This window comes from Podarcis melisellensis (genome assembly GCF_964234715.1).
Source record: "Podarcis melisellensis genome assembly, chromosome: 17".
NCBI classification, from domain to species: domain Eukaryota; kingdom Metazoa; phylum Chordata; class Lepidosauria; order Squamata; family Lacertidae; genus Podarcis; species Podarcis melisellensis.
In genome coordinates this window covers 6,834,994-6,847,318 of record NC_138534.1, presented here as the reverse complement: position 1 = coordinate 6,847,318, position 12,325 = coordinate 6,834,994, and the positions used below count along the sequence as shown (strand labels likewise).

At 45.4% G+C, this 12,325-nt stretch overlaps 1 protein-coding gene across 4 annotated transcripts in view; it reads right to left on the bottom strand.

Annotated features, from left to right (window-relative positions):
* PDE4A (phosphodiesterase 4A) overlaps positions 1 to 12,325 on the bottom strand; it is a 367,213-nt gene that overhangs the window by 68,431 nt on the left and 286,457 nt on the right. The window lies entirely within an intron of this gene.

The window sequence follows — 12,325 nt, the reverse complement described above, 5'->3', positions numbered from 1 at the left end:
GTTTGTCTATAGCACCAAAGCACAATGACCATCAGGTCGTCAGGTCTTATTCACACAAGTGGAGAGAGAGAGAATGGTGTAAGGGCAAACTTTGAACCCAGCCGCAGTACAAAAACCATCAGAAAGCTCATCTGCTTTAAAGTGCTATGGAAAGAGCTCCCGGCTGCCTCTTTCGCTAGCAGGTCTTAGCAGCAGCTTCCTCCACAGCTCACAGGGATATTTCGGTGCCTGTGGTCAGTGGGAAATCCAAAACAACAGGCAGAAGCTCCCAGAGCATTGTGTCCCATTAGTGACACCTGCCTGTCTTACTTTCATCAATGATTGGTAAATTCTGCTGACTGTGATACCCTGTGGCTAAAACCATGAAACTGGCAGCCCCCAAGTCCAAAATGGGGGGGGGGACCCCTCCGACTTGTGACACTAACTCACTGACTCCTATAATTCACTAGGCGGCATGAACAAGGCAGGACTTTGGGCAGAGGTCCCAGCGCCCAATCAGCAAAATGAGGAGAATTCCCAGACACGGCAAATCCACGTTACTCCATGTTGGAGTAAGTAAAGTACTGTAAAGTAACATTACTATCTTTCACCCTCCCAAAATAAGACCATTAAGTTCAGAGTTTAAAGTCACCTATCTGGACCACTGAATCCACTAACATTTATTCAGAGCAGAGCTTTATTAAAGACAAGATTCCACATAATTCCCCCTGTTAATGTTCATGTCAGAAATAGGACAGAAAGAGTTAACTTTCTTCTGTGAGAATTGTGGGATAACCAGCCTCATATAACCAACATGCTTAAGTCTCATTAATGCATAAAGGAGTTAAGACCTAGGCTTAGCTCACCTTGGGACTAGGTAATCAAGAGTTTGTTCCCCCACTGTCTACCATAGAAGCTCAAGCACTCTTAAGTTCTTCTATCAATAATTTTGGAACTTTCATCACTTTGTAACTAAGCCAAGTTTTACTGCCTGTGCGACTTTTCTGACTAATGCATGGAAAAGCACATGACTCTGACCTTTGGAGAGTTTGTAAGTAAACCATTTTTAACTTACCAGATGTGTGGTCTTTTTCTATTCTAGAGGAAGAGGGAAACTTTGAAAGGAACTTAGAAGGGCATATTTTAAGGGTCCAATAGGCTATATTTCCATGCTTTACTTTGCTGCATATTTTGTAATTTTAAATCTCTACTTGGGTTCTCTCACCAAAGAGTTCTTGTCCCAAACTTGAATCGTGGCACCCAGGGATCCCTATTCTGGCATTTCCAGGCCATGTTTTCTAGCTACTGGAATTTCTACCTTTCTGCTCTGTCCTCACTTTGTTGTTGTTGTTTAGTCGTTTAGTTGTGTCCGACTCTTCATGACCCCCTGGACCAGAGCACGCCAGGCACTTCTGTCTTCCACTGCCTCCCGCAGTTTGGTCAAACTCATGCTGGTAGCTTCGAGAACACTGTCCAACCATCTTGTCTGTCATCCCCTTCTTCTTGTGCCCTCAATCTTTCCCAACATTAGGGTCTTTTCCAGGAAGTCTTCTCTTCTCATGAGGTGGCCAAAGTATTGGAGCCTCAGCTTCAAGATCTGTCCTTCCAGTGAGCACTCAGGGCTGATTTCCTTAAGAATGGATACATCTGATCTTCTGCAGTCCATGGGACTCTCAAGAGTCTCCTCCAGCACCATAATTCAAAAGCATCAATTCTTTGGCGATCAGCCTTCTTCATGGTCCAGCTCTCACTTCCATACATCACTACTGGGAAAACCATAGCTTTTACTATGCGGACCTTTGTTGGCAAGGTGATGTCTCTGCTCTTTAAGATGCTGTCTAGGTTTGTCACTGCTTTTCTCCCAAGAAGCAGGTGTCTTTTAATTTCGTGGCTGCTGTCACCATCTGCAGTGATCATGGAGCCCAAGAAAGTAAAATCTCTCACTACTTCCATTTCTTCCCCTTCTATTTGTCAGGAGGTGATGGGACCAGTGGCCATGATCTTTGTTTTTTTTGATGTTGAGCTTCAGACCATATTTTGCGCTCTCCTCTTTCACCCTCAATAAAAGGTTCTTTAATTCCTCCTCCCTTTCTGCCATCAAGGTTGCGACATCTGCATATCTGCATATCTGTCCTCACTGCAACCTGCTAATTCCAATTTGCTTTTCCTTTGTAAAGTGTTTGCAGTATTCTCTACCCCTACCAAGGGCTTCCTATTTAGAGGACGATCAGCCAGGTTCAGTCCTTAGGAATCCCATGCAACATCTCAGAAGCTGCTAGGGAGACTGGAACCCAGATTATATGCACCACAGTAACCTCTTCAGGCCTTTAGACAAAAATATTGTTGTGGGGATCTAAAGGTGTTCTGAACCAGGGGCTATGTATGCCAGTGGAAACCAGCAAATTTCTAAATATAAAATACTGGAAAAGACTGTAATGGATATGTGTGTGTCTTGATTTCTAAAAACAAAGGGTGCTTAAAAATGTAAGGAACATGCAGCTGTGGTGATATCAACTTGATGTTAAAGTCCTATTGGATTCACTTCTGACATATATTCATTGCTCCATCAAAAACCATGCTAAGAAATCATAGAAAGAACCACAAAACTAACCAAGAATCACAGCAGCTTTAAACATGTCCCTTAGTTCAATGCTTGGAATCAAACAGGCCTGGGTCATCATGTGCTCTCCTCCAGCTGAGCTTTTCCGGTGGAGTGAATCAGTTGTAAGCAGCTGGGCAGCCACTAGGAGGCCTCTATTCTCTTGGAGAGAGAGCACCTCAGAAGGTTGATATGTTGGCTGCCCTAGGATTGCTATGCAACCCTAGAGAGGGAGGAAACCCCCATGCCTTCCATATTGGGCAAAGGTACTGATTCAAGCTAACAGTCAACAATCCAAGCATTAACACCTCCAATATAGTTTCCATCAAATTCGAACAGTGGAGGACAAGCACGTTTCAGAGAACCAACTAGCATTTCATGAAATTAATGAGTGGTTAAAAATTGAAAACACCGCCCCCCACATCCATCTTAGTATAATCCACTGTGAGCATCTCTAGCATGCCCTGTCTCTGCTCAACGGAGGTGGGGCTGTGGGGCTGTGGGTGGCCGAGGTGACCTGCAAGACCAAAACACATTATGCAACAATCTGCATAAGCGGATTTGGGTCTCTCCCTGGGCTGAGAGATGATCAAGCCAAAGAAGGTGGAGTGTACGCATTTAAAGCAATCGGCTGCAGGAGTGGGACACTAACGGGTGCAGTTCCCTGCTTTCCAGTGCAGTCATGCTGATAAGAAATTTAACCCTCATTTCACAAACAAAGGAACCGAAGTGCAGGAAGAAGAGGTGCACAGATGCGAACTGAGCCTGGGGATTTTAGATTGTCTTCAAAGGGTAAGGAGTTCTAGGAATGCAGTCTGACGCTTTAAGCGTCTGTCTGACTCATGGGCAGATAAGAGGTTCCTAATTGAAGCAAGCCTTTTGTAAGACTTGCCTGGAAAAGGATCAAACTGTAGCTCGTGCTTTCCATTCATTCTGTTTGGATTTTCCTTGGAGAACGGAAGAGCTTTGCACAGAGTGTGACAAACTGGCACAGTGCAAGCAGAAGGGTGAGAAAGAATGTGTGCCTCATTCCAGTGATAGCTCCAGGGGTTGGGTTTTATTTTTGGCGGTGGAGGGGGGGGAAGCGTCTTGGGCAAGGTGCCCTCTGTAGAAACCCTCCCCACAGGGGCTCACCTCTTTCATGCTGCTGTTGCCAGTGCCCATTTCTCTCTTCCTTTGGACTAAGTTTGCACTGGTGCCCAGAGGAATGGGGCAACAGAAGCAGAGGCTGTTGCTCAGCCCCCCGGTGGAGTGGGCACTTTTGCAAGTGCCCAGCAATGGCAACCTCTGGTACTGTTTTTGTGTTTTTTAAATTTAAATTAAAAATTCCACAGGTACTCTTATTTCAGGCCAATCTCCATTTAACTATAGAGCACTTTTCTTCTGTTTCGAACTGTTTGCTTTAATCTTTTGGCAGCAAACAGAGGAGACCAAACTTGGCTACTTCTGTACACACTGCGCAAGGGATTTCTGCAGAAACACACACACACACAGCTGTTGTGAGTATGTGCTTTTGTTGCCGACTTAAGTCAGAAATTCCTCTCGGAGAGTGTGCTAAGGCGCAGATGCAAGAGCTGGTTACGTCATTCCCACAGGGGAGGAAATGGAAGCAGATAAGACTAAGGAGACACCATGTCAACGTAAGAGCAAAGAAGGTGATGGGGGCCTTATCAGTGCACAGACAGATGAGGGGGAAAGGGCAATAACTTACACTGGCAAGCAAGTGACACACCAATGACAACAGGTTATCAGGTAGATGATACTGAGGAAGCATTTTCTGACACTACACTGTACAGAAGCGTGGAAGGCACACATCACACCCAGGAGACATTGCATTTTTCTCTTCTGGTGCTGAGGACATGTGGGTTTCACACCTCAGCCACGGCCAACGCTGACTTGGGAAAGAATTTTTTCATTCTTTTGTGTCTGAAAATTGATTTTTAAAAAACCCCTCTATTCACCTTGATTACTGCAATGCACTCAATGTGGGCTACCCTAGGAAAAGATGCTGCTACCAGATAGTCTGCCGCTTCAGTGTGATGGCATCTAACACATATCTTGCAGGATCTAAACCACAGTGCCAACCACTGTCCCTTTCTAAACTGGCTACAGGTCTCTTAATAACAACCCCCTGAACAAGGTGCAAACTAGGTACTTGATGGACTGTCAGCCCCAAGAGTCAGATAAGCTGAGAGGGCTCTTCTTCTTCCACCACTGGGAAATGTTACTTGATGCATGGCAACACTGGACTGGACAGGGCTTTCTCAAGTCATAGTTGTGCCAACTGTGGCACTCCTTCCCCCTGGAAACACTCATGACAAAGACATCACTGGTGGGCTTAATCAAAACACAATGTTTCTCCAATGCTCTGAGTGGCTTGATTCATTTTTCTTTGGGGTTTTAGGTCTCTGTGCACTACTGCTGCTATTTTGACCTATTTTTGGTTTCATTGTTATTTTTGTGCTGAGCACTACTCTGGGATCACATTGAGGTGAAAAGCAGTTTATAAATTTTATAAATCAAATAATCAGCAAACATTCTTAAATTTAAAATGATTGTTTGGACAGATTGCTAATCAACCTTGCTTGGCAATCAGAAAAGGGGAATTGGGGAAGAGTGCTGTGCCCAGGTGAAAAATGTTAGGGATTAGGAAGTATCTGGTTGTGTTTTGCTTCAACATTCCCTACTTTCCCCATTCTCTCATTTATACGTTTCCAGCCGTTTACCCTCTTCCATATTTCAAGATCATATGCTGCTGATAATAAACAACAGAAATGTGAATCCTGAAGAATGTCCACAGGGAACTGTATGTGTATGGTGTATACTTCACTATCTTGTTCGCCTCTGTAGATAAACAGTGGCCTAGGACGCAGATACCTACGGGACCACCTCTCCTGGTATGCCCTGCAGAGGATCTTAAGGTCCACAAATGACAACAAGTTGGAGGTCCCAGGTCACAAGGTGGTTAGATTGGTCTCAACTAGGGCCAGGGCCTTTTCAGTACTGGCCCCGACTTGGTGGAATGCTCTGTCACAAGAGACTAGGGCCCTGCAGGACTTGACATCTTTCCACAGGGCCTGCAAGACAGAGCTGTTTTACCTGGCCTTTGGTTTGGACTCAGTCTGACCCTTACGTTTCCCTCCCCAAATGGTCTTGATTTATTGGCTACTATTAAAATGAGGCTGCATTTTAAATTGCATTTTAACCTGTATTTTATATTGGTCCCCCCCCCCCCAATTATGTTTTTACTGTGCTTTTATTGGTGTTAGCCGCCCTGAGCCCAGCTCTGGCCAGGGAGGGCGGGGTATAAATAAAATTTGTTGTTGTTGTTAGAAATCAACAGTGCAATCCTATGCATTTTTACTCTGGAGTAAATCATACTGTGTCCTATGGAAATTTTTTCCAGCATGGATAAAACTGAAGCTGAAACCTGCAACTCAAACCACAGATTAATAAAGCATACATCCAAGTAGATGTGTTTTAGAGTTGGGCTTTTAAAAAGGTTACAGTACAGTACAGGAAAGAAAACACCTTCCTTTGCCCTAACGTCTGATGATAAAAAATACTTCAGTTGTGTCCATGTGAGAGGGGAGGCCGAGGCACATTGGCATAGCCCATGCGTAAGATCCCAGCTTCAGCTCATGGCATCTCCAGGTAACAGAACCTCAGGTAGCAGAGTTGAAGGAAATCCCAAGACCCTGAGAGATCTGCGGGCCCTCAAAGTAAATGGGCTGGATGGACCAATGGTTATCCTCGATGTAAGGTAAGCGTCATATGTTCATGTGTGCTTGGGAGAAGGGAAGCCAGAGGCACCCCAGATTAAGGTATAAAGAGTGCTTTGCAAGTAGAAGGTTCCCCAGCTTCTCCACTTAACAGGATCTCAAGTAGGAAGGCTAAGAAAGATCCTCTTAAGGTCCTGAAGCTCTGTCAACAGTCATTTTGTAGACAGTACAGTGGCACCTTGGTTCTCAAACACCTTGGTACTCAAACAACTTGGAACCCAAACACTGGAAACCTGGAAGTAAGTGTTCTGGTTTGAAAACGTTTTTCGGAAGCTGAACGTGCTCTGTTTTGAGTGTTACGCTTGCGTTTTGAGTGCCACACTTCTGTTTTGAGTGTTATGCTAAGGTCTGTCTGTTTTTGCTATTTATTTTGCATTTTTGTTTTTGCAGCTTTTTCGTTTTGTTTTTGTGACTGTGTGGAACTCAGTTCAGCTCCTGATTGATTGATGTGTGACTGCAGTACATTCTTTATTGCTTTCATTTTATGGATCAGTGGTCTCGTTAGATAGTAAAATTCATGTGAAATTGCTGTTTTAGGGTTTGTTTTTAAAAGTCTGGAACGGATTAATCCATTTTGCATTACTTTCTATGGGAAAGTGCACCTTGGTTTTGGAACGCTTTGGTTTAGGAACGGACTTCTGGAACGGATTAAGTTTGAGAACCAAGATACCACTGTAATGGCATATATGGGCCAACAGCTGGACTTGGTAGAGGAACTATTTAAATATTACCCTGGCCAGGTGCAGGGTAGCATTTTAAAACAGCTTACCATGTATGCAGCCTCCAGCTTATGCTAGCAATGTGTGGTGTTTGCAGATGGAAGCTACACGTGTAATGTAGGGGCTGCAACCACAGCTGCAAGAATGCTATTTGCCCAAAAATGGGAGGAAGAAGAAGTTCTGATGAGAGAAGAATGGCTATAGAAGTTAATGGGCTACAGGTCCAGCCCTGAGGGCATTCTGGTGGTTCCCTCACTGTGATAAGTGAGGTTACAAGGAGCCAGGCAGAGGGCCTTCTCGGTGGTGGCACCTGCCCTGTGGAACGCCCTCCCATCAGATGTCAAGGAAATAAACAACTATCTGACTTTTAGAAGACATCTGAAGGCAATCCTGTTTAGGGAAGTTTTTAATATATACGGGATATATATGGGAATGGATATATAAAAGAATATGTTGCGATCATTTGGAGTATGCAGGAAGGTGAAAAGAAATGTAAAGAACCACAGAAAGGGAGGGAGGGATGTCGGAGTTTGAAATATTAAAATTATGATTGAATAATTGTAATATATATAAATGAAAATTATATTTAAAAAATTAAATAAAACCACACATGTAACGTAGGGGCATTACACAATCCCCCGCATGCCCCTTCGGGATATTGTGGGCTTTTTGTTGTTGCCCGTGTTATCGGCTAAATAGCATTCCCACTTGGCTTTATACGGTCAAGGCTCAAGGGCAGCATCCTGGCGTCATCAGGCTGGTTTGCTTGGGATGCACACACCTTGTGAGATGTTCCCCTAAGAAGTTTGTAGCCATGTGAGGATGTAGCGCAAGGATCGCAATGTTGCATCTTTGGGCACCCACATGACCCTATCTGCCTCCCAAAATTAGGATGCAGCAGCCAGCAGAATAGGTTGCTGTGTGTGCTTGGCTGTGGTGTACAGTTCCTCCAGTTTGCAAATATTCCCCACAGGCCCCCCAAAATTGTCGGCAACCCCAGTATAGTGTATATATATTATTATGGAGGGCACATGCTGGAAACACTAAGCTGAGCGAAGCAGAGACTCATGCTGGCCAAATCTGCAGTTGCCTCTGTTTCCAATTAGTATTGGGTGTGGTTATTCCTTTGGAAGGTTTGTGGTGTGCAGAAGCTCTTTACCCAGAGAGTTCATTTAAGGTTAGGGCACCAAGTTGGACGTTACCTTGATACAGCCGGCCAGGCAAGAAGGGTGGGTTTGGAGGAGCCTCCTTGTGATCAAGAAAAGGAGGGGGGACAGCTGGTGGAAACATATTCTCAAAGTGTCACAAACTCTCTTAAATCTAGTTTCCCCAATCTGGTCCCCTTCAGATGTTTTGGACTATAACTCCCATCAACACAAGTCAGCACGGTCATAATGAATAGGGATGAAGGAAGGTACATTTCATAGTCATCTGGAAAGCCTAAGGGAGAGCACCCACACATTCTTAATATCTTCCGGTTGTTCAGAGACCAAGCTACAAATCAGTCAAGTTTCCATTTCAAATCTCTCCTCTCCCTGAACTCACTAGGCATCCCTCTGCAAGCCCACTACACTCCAAACCTCAGGGCTCTCATCTGCTATATAGTGAAGAAGAAGAAGAAGAAGAACAAAAACAATAATAAATTTGTTAGCCTACTCATCAAGCCTACCTTATAGGGTTGTTGTAATGAGTCAACAGTGTGTTGCAGCAGCAAAAAAAGCTAATGTTATTCTAGACTGCATCAACAGGAGCCCAGAGTCCAGATCAAGAGAAGTAATAGTACCACTTGGTCAGACCACACCTGGAAGTTCTGTGTCCAGCTCTGGCCGTTGCAATTTAAGAAAGATATTGACAAGCTGGAATGTGTGCAGAGGAGGGCAACTAAGCTGATCAAGGGTCTGGAAACCAAGCCTTATTAGGAACTGTTGAAGGAGTGGGGTACGTTTAGCCTGGAAAAGAGGGGACTGAGAGGGGGTATGATAGCCATCTTCAAATACTGTCGCACAGAAGATGGAGCAAGCTTCTTTTTTCCTGCTCCGGAGGGTAGGACCTGAATCCATGACCAAGTTACAAGAAAAGAGATCTCAACTAAGCATCCTTTGTTGCAGGTTTTAAAGCAGAGATTGGATGGCCATCTGTCATGGATGCTTTAGCTGAGATTCCTGCATTGCAGGGGGTTGGACTAGATGACCCTTGGGGTCCCTTCCAATTCTACGATTCTAGGATTTACGACAATATAAGAGCACACAAAGTATTTTGGATATGCAGAAGTGTGATAGCAATGCTAAGCATTCTTTCATTTTACTCGCTGAGAATGTGGGCAACTCTCCTTGACTTTTCTGTTGCGGCTCAATGTGACAATATTTGCAGAATGCTTTGGAGCTGGAGCCACAAGTAGATGAATGTGGAGGCAGAGTAAACAGGTTCTCTGGTGCCCTGCTTCTCCCTTAGAGAGCAATCAAGGAACCAAGTCCCTCCACTGTTGTGCCACTCCTGGCTCCCATGGGACCTCCCTTGTGATGCAAACTGGGTTCTGCTTTCTCACTCAGTCCAGAGATTCAGAATGTGCTAATGAGAGCTGACAATTCAGCAGGCAGCTCTCCTGTGAAAATCATAAAGAACAATAACAGCTTCCATTATGAACAACTCCCTAGCATCGAAGCCACTGCAACTGAGACAGAAAGTTACCCTGATGAGAACATAAAGGTAAAGGGAACCCCTGACCATTAGGTCCAGTCGTGGCCGACTCTGGGGTTGCGGCACTCATCTCGCTTTACTGGCCGAGGGAGCCGGTGTTCAGCTTCCGGGTCATGTGGCCGGCATGACTAAGCCGCTTCTGGTGAACCAGAGCAGCGCACGTAAATGCCGTTTATCTTTCCGCTGGAGCGGTACTCATTTATTTACTTGCACTTTGACGTGCTTTTGAACTGCTAGGTTGGCAGGAGAAGGGACCGAGCAACGGGTGCTCACCCTGTCGCAGGGATTCGAACCGCCAACCTTCTGATCGGCAAGCCCAAGAGGCTCAGTGGTTTAACCCACAATGCCACCCGCGTCCCTTAGAGAACATCCCCAACAGCAAACCAACAATTAAGGCAGGTGAAAAAGTCAGGTAAATGTATACAGACAAAGCAAAGGCAACATTCTGGCCTTTGAAGGCTTGGGTAGAATAATATGTTTCTTGCTGTCAGTGTGAATGAGAGTGCATTTAAGACTAGAATAATGCTTGTGTCAAGAATACGTGCCAATGCATGAGATGGGTCAACAGGTGCAGGATTTGTGGAACACATACTTGGCTGAACAGAAGCCCATATATCCAGGAACATGGACAAAACTGCACACTTATTGTTACATATGGCCCAGTCAGTTGCTCAAATGCCAGATAATGAGCACTATGCAATGCATGTGCTGGACATCCTTTGCAACTAAACAATCTCTCACCAAGGGAAGGCTAGAAAGCTACTCCCAAATGGACTGCAACCATACTCCTGGGCAGATTTCTGCCCAGCTTCCTGTTTAAGACAGATTAACACCCCTGGGGTTAATTAAAGGGAAGAACAAACGTCCTGTTTTAAGAGACCTTGCAGGACTGGAGATGAGGCTGAGAGTGCTCCAAGTGGAGAACAGTCTTGACCAAAGGTGTCATGGACTCTGAAGAAGCCCAAACTCAGGACGAAAGGGAGAAACATGCTAAGAGGAAGGCATGTTTGGCAAATCCTCACCATGATCAACTCCCGCCTGGACACTAATATCCCCATTGTTAGAAGGACATGTGGATCCAGAACTGGCCTCCACAGTCACTTACGGACTCACTGCTAAGATCATGTTCATGGAAGACAATCTTACTTGGCCACAAGTGATCACCAAAGAAGCAGCAGCAAAAGGACAAATCTCCATTGAAGCAGTGTGGCAAACAGGTCAGGAGACGGGTCTGTTCGATTTCAAATAAAGGACTCTAGTGCAGCCAAGTCACTGCAATGTAGAAAGGGGGAAAGTTCACACATAACAAGGAACTAATGCTGGAGCAAAACCACCCAAAGAGAGATAGAATATTGGCTCCTTTTCAGCCTTTGTGTTTGATCAGTAAGCTTGAAGCAATCCTGTCTGTTGAAAGAAGACAGGCTGAAAGAAAAACCCTAAGTGGAGCTGAAAGAAGAAAGAAATGAGATTCCTCGGTCAAAGGGCCCTACATTCATCTCCCTTTGACCCAAAACAGACCATTGGTGTATGCAAGACAAGGGTCTTAGGGCTAATCCAAACTTCCTTTTCTGCTGTGTTTCAAAGCACAGGTCGGGAGCTCCACGTCAGAGGGCAGGGCAGTGGCGTAGCGTGGGGGGTGCAGGGGGGGCTGGCCGCACCGGGCGCAACATCTGGGGGTTAGGGTTAGGGGGCGCAAATCCACGGGTTAGGGGGTGCAAATTACTTGCCTTGCCCCGGGTGCTGACAACCCACGCTACGCCACTGGGGCAGGGTGTATGTGTTGTCCCGGCACTTTCCCCTAGAAAACATGCATTTTACTGCTGAATTGGAACAAATAGCAATTGGGTTTTCTGCAGATTGCTGTTTGCTCCAATTTAACAGTCAAATGTGGATTTTCCTGGTGAAAGTGCCAGGGTACCCCCCCCCAAAAAAAAACACCCCACAACTGCTAGGACACGGAGCTTTGAAGCCTGGAAAGTGTGGCGCAAAAGGAAGTCTAGATGAGCCCTTACAAGGTTTAACTTCCACAGCTAGCTTGCTATGAGTCAGCTGCAGCACTGGCCACCAGATTAGAGATCCCTACCTCATCATTAACAATGGAGAAGTCAAGATGCTTCAGATTTTAAGCTGCAATGTGGAGGGCAAGCTGCATACGTCCCCACTGCCACTCACTTTCGAAAACTGTCTTATTCTGAGTTAAACTACTTGTCTTTAACTGGGAGTCTAGTGGACCCATTACAGCTAGGCTAGTGTGGGGAAAACTCTGGCCTGGAAGCTGAATACCCGCCCACCTGCCGGACCCTCTGTCCTTTGTGACTCTACCCAGGGCACACCTCTCACCTGCCCTGTTTTGCATTCTTCTTGAGTACTTTTGCCTGGCTGAATATGTCATTGAACTCCAATAATGCCGTTTGCTTGTCTAGCTGGAGGACAGCGAGGAGGGTGTTGAGAGCATGTGTAGAAACTAGCCTATCATGCAAAGGTGAATTACGCCTTCACTGCTCTGTTGTCTAATTCAGGGATGGGCAACCTGTAGCACTCCAGATATT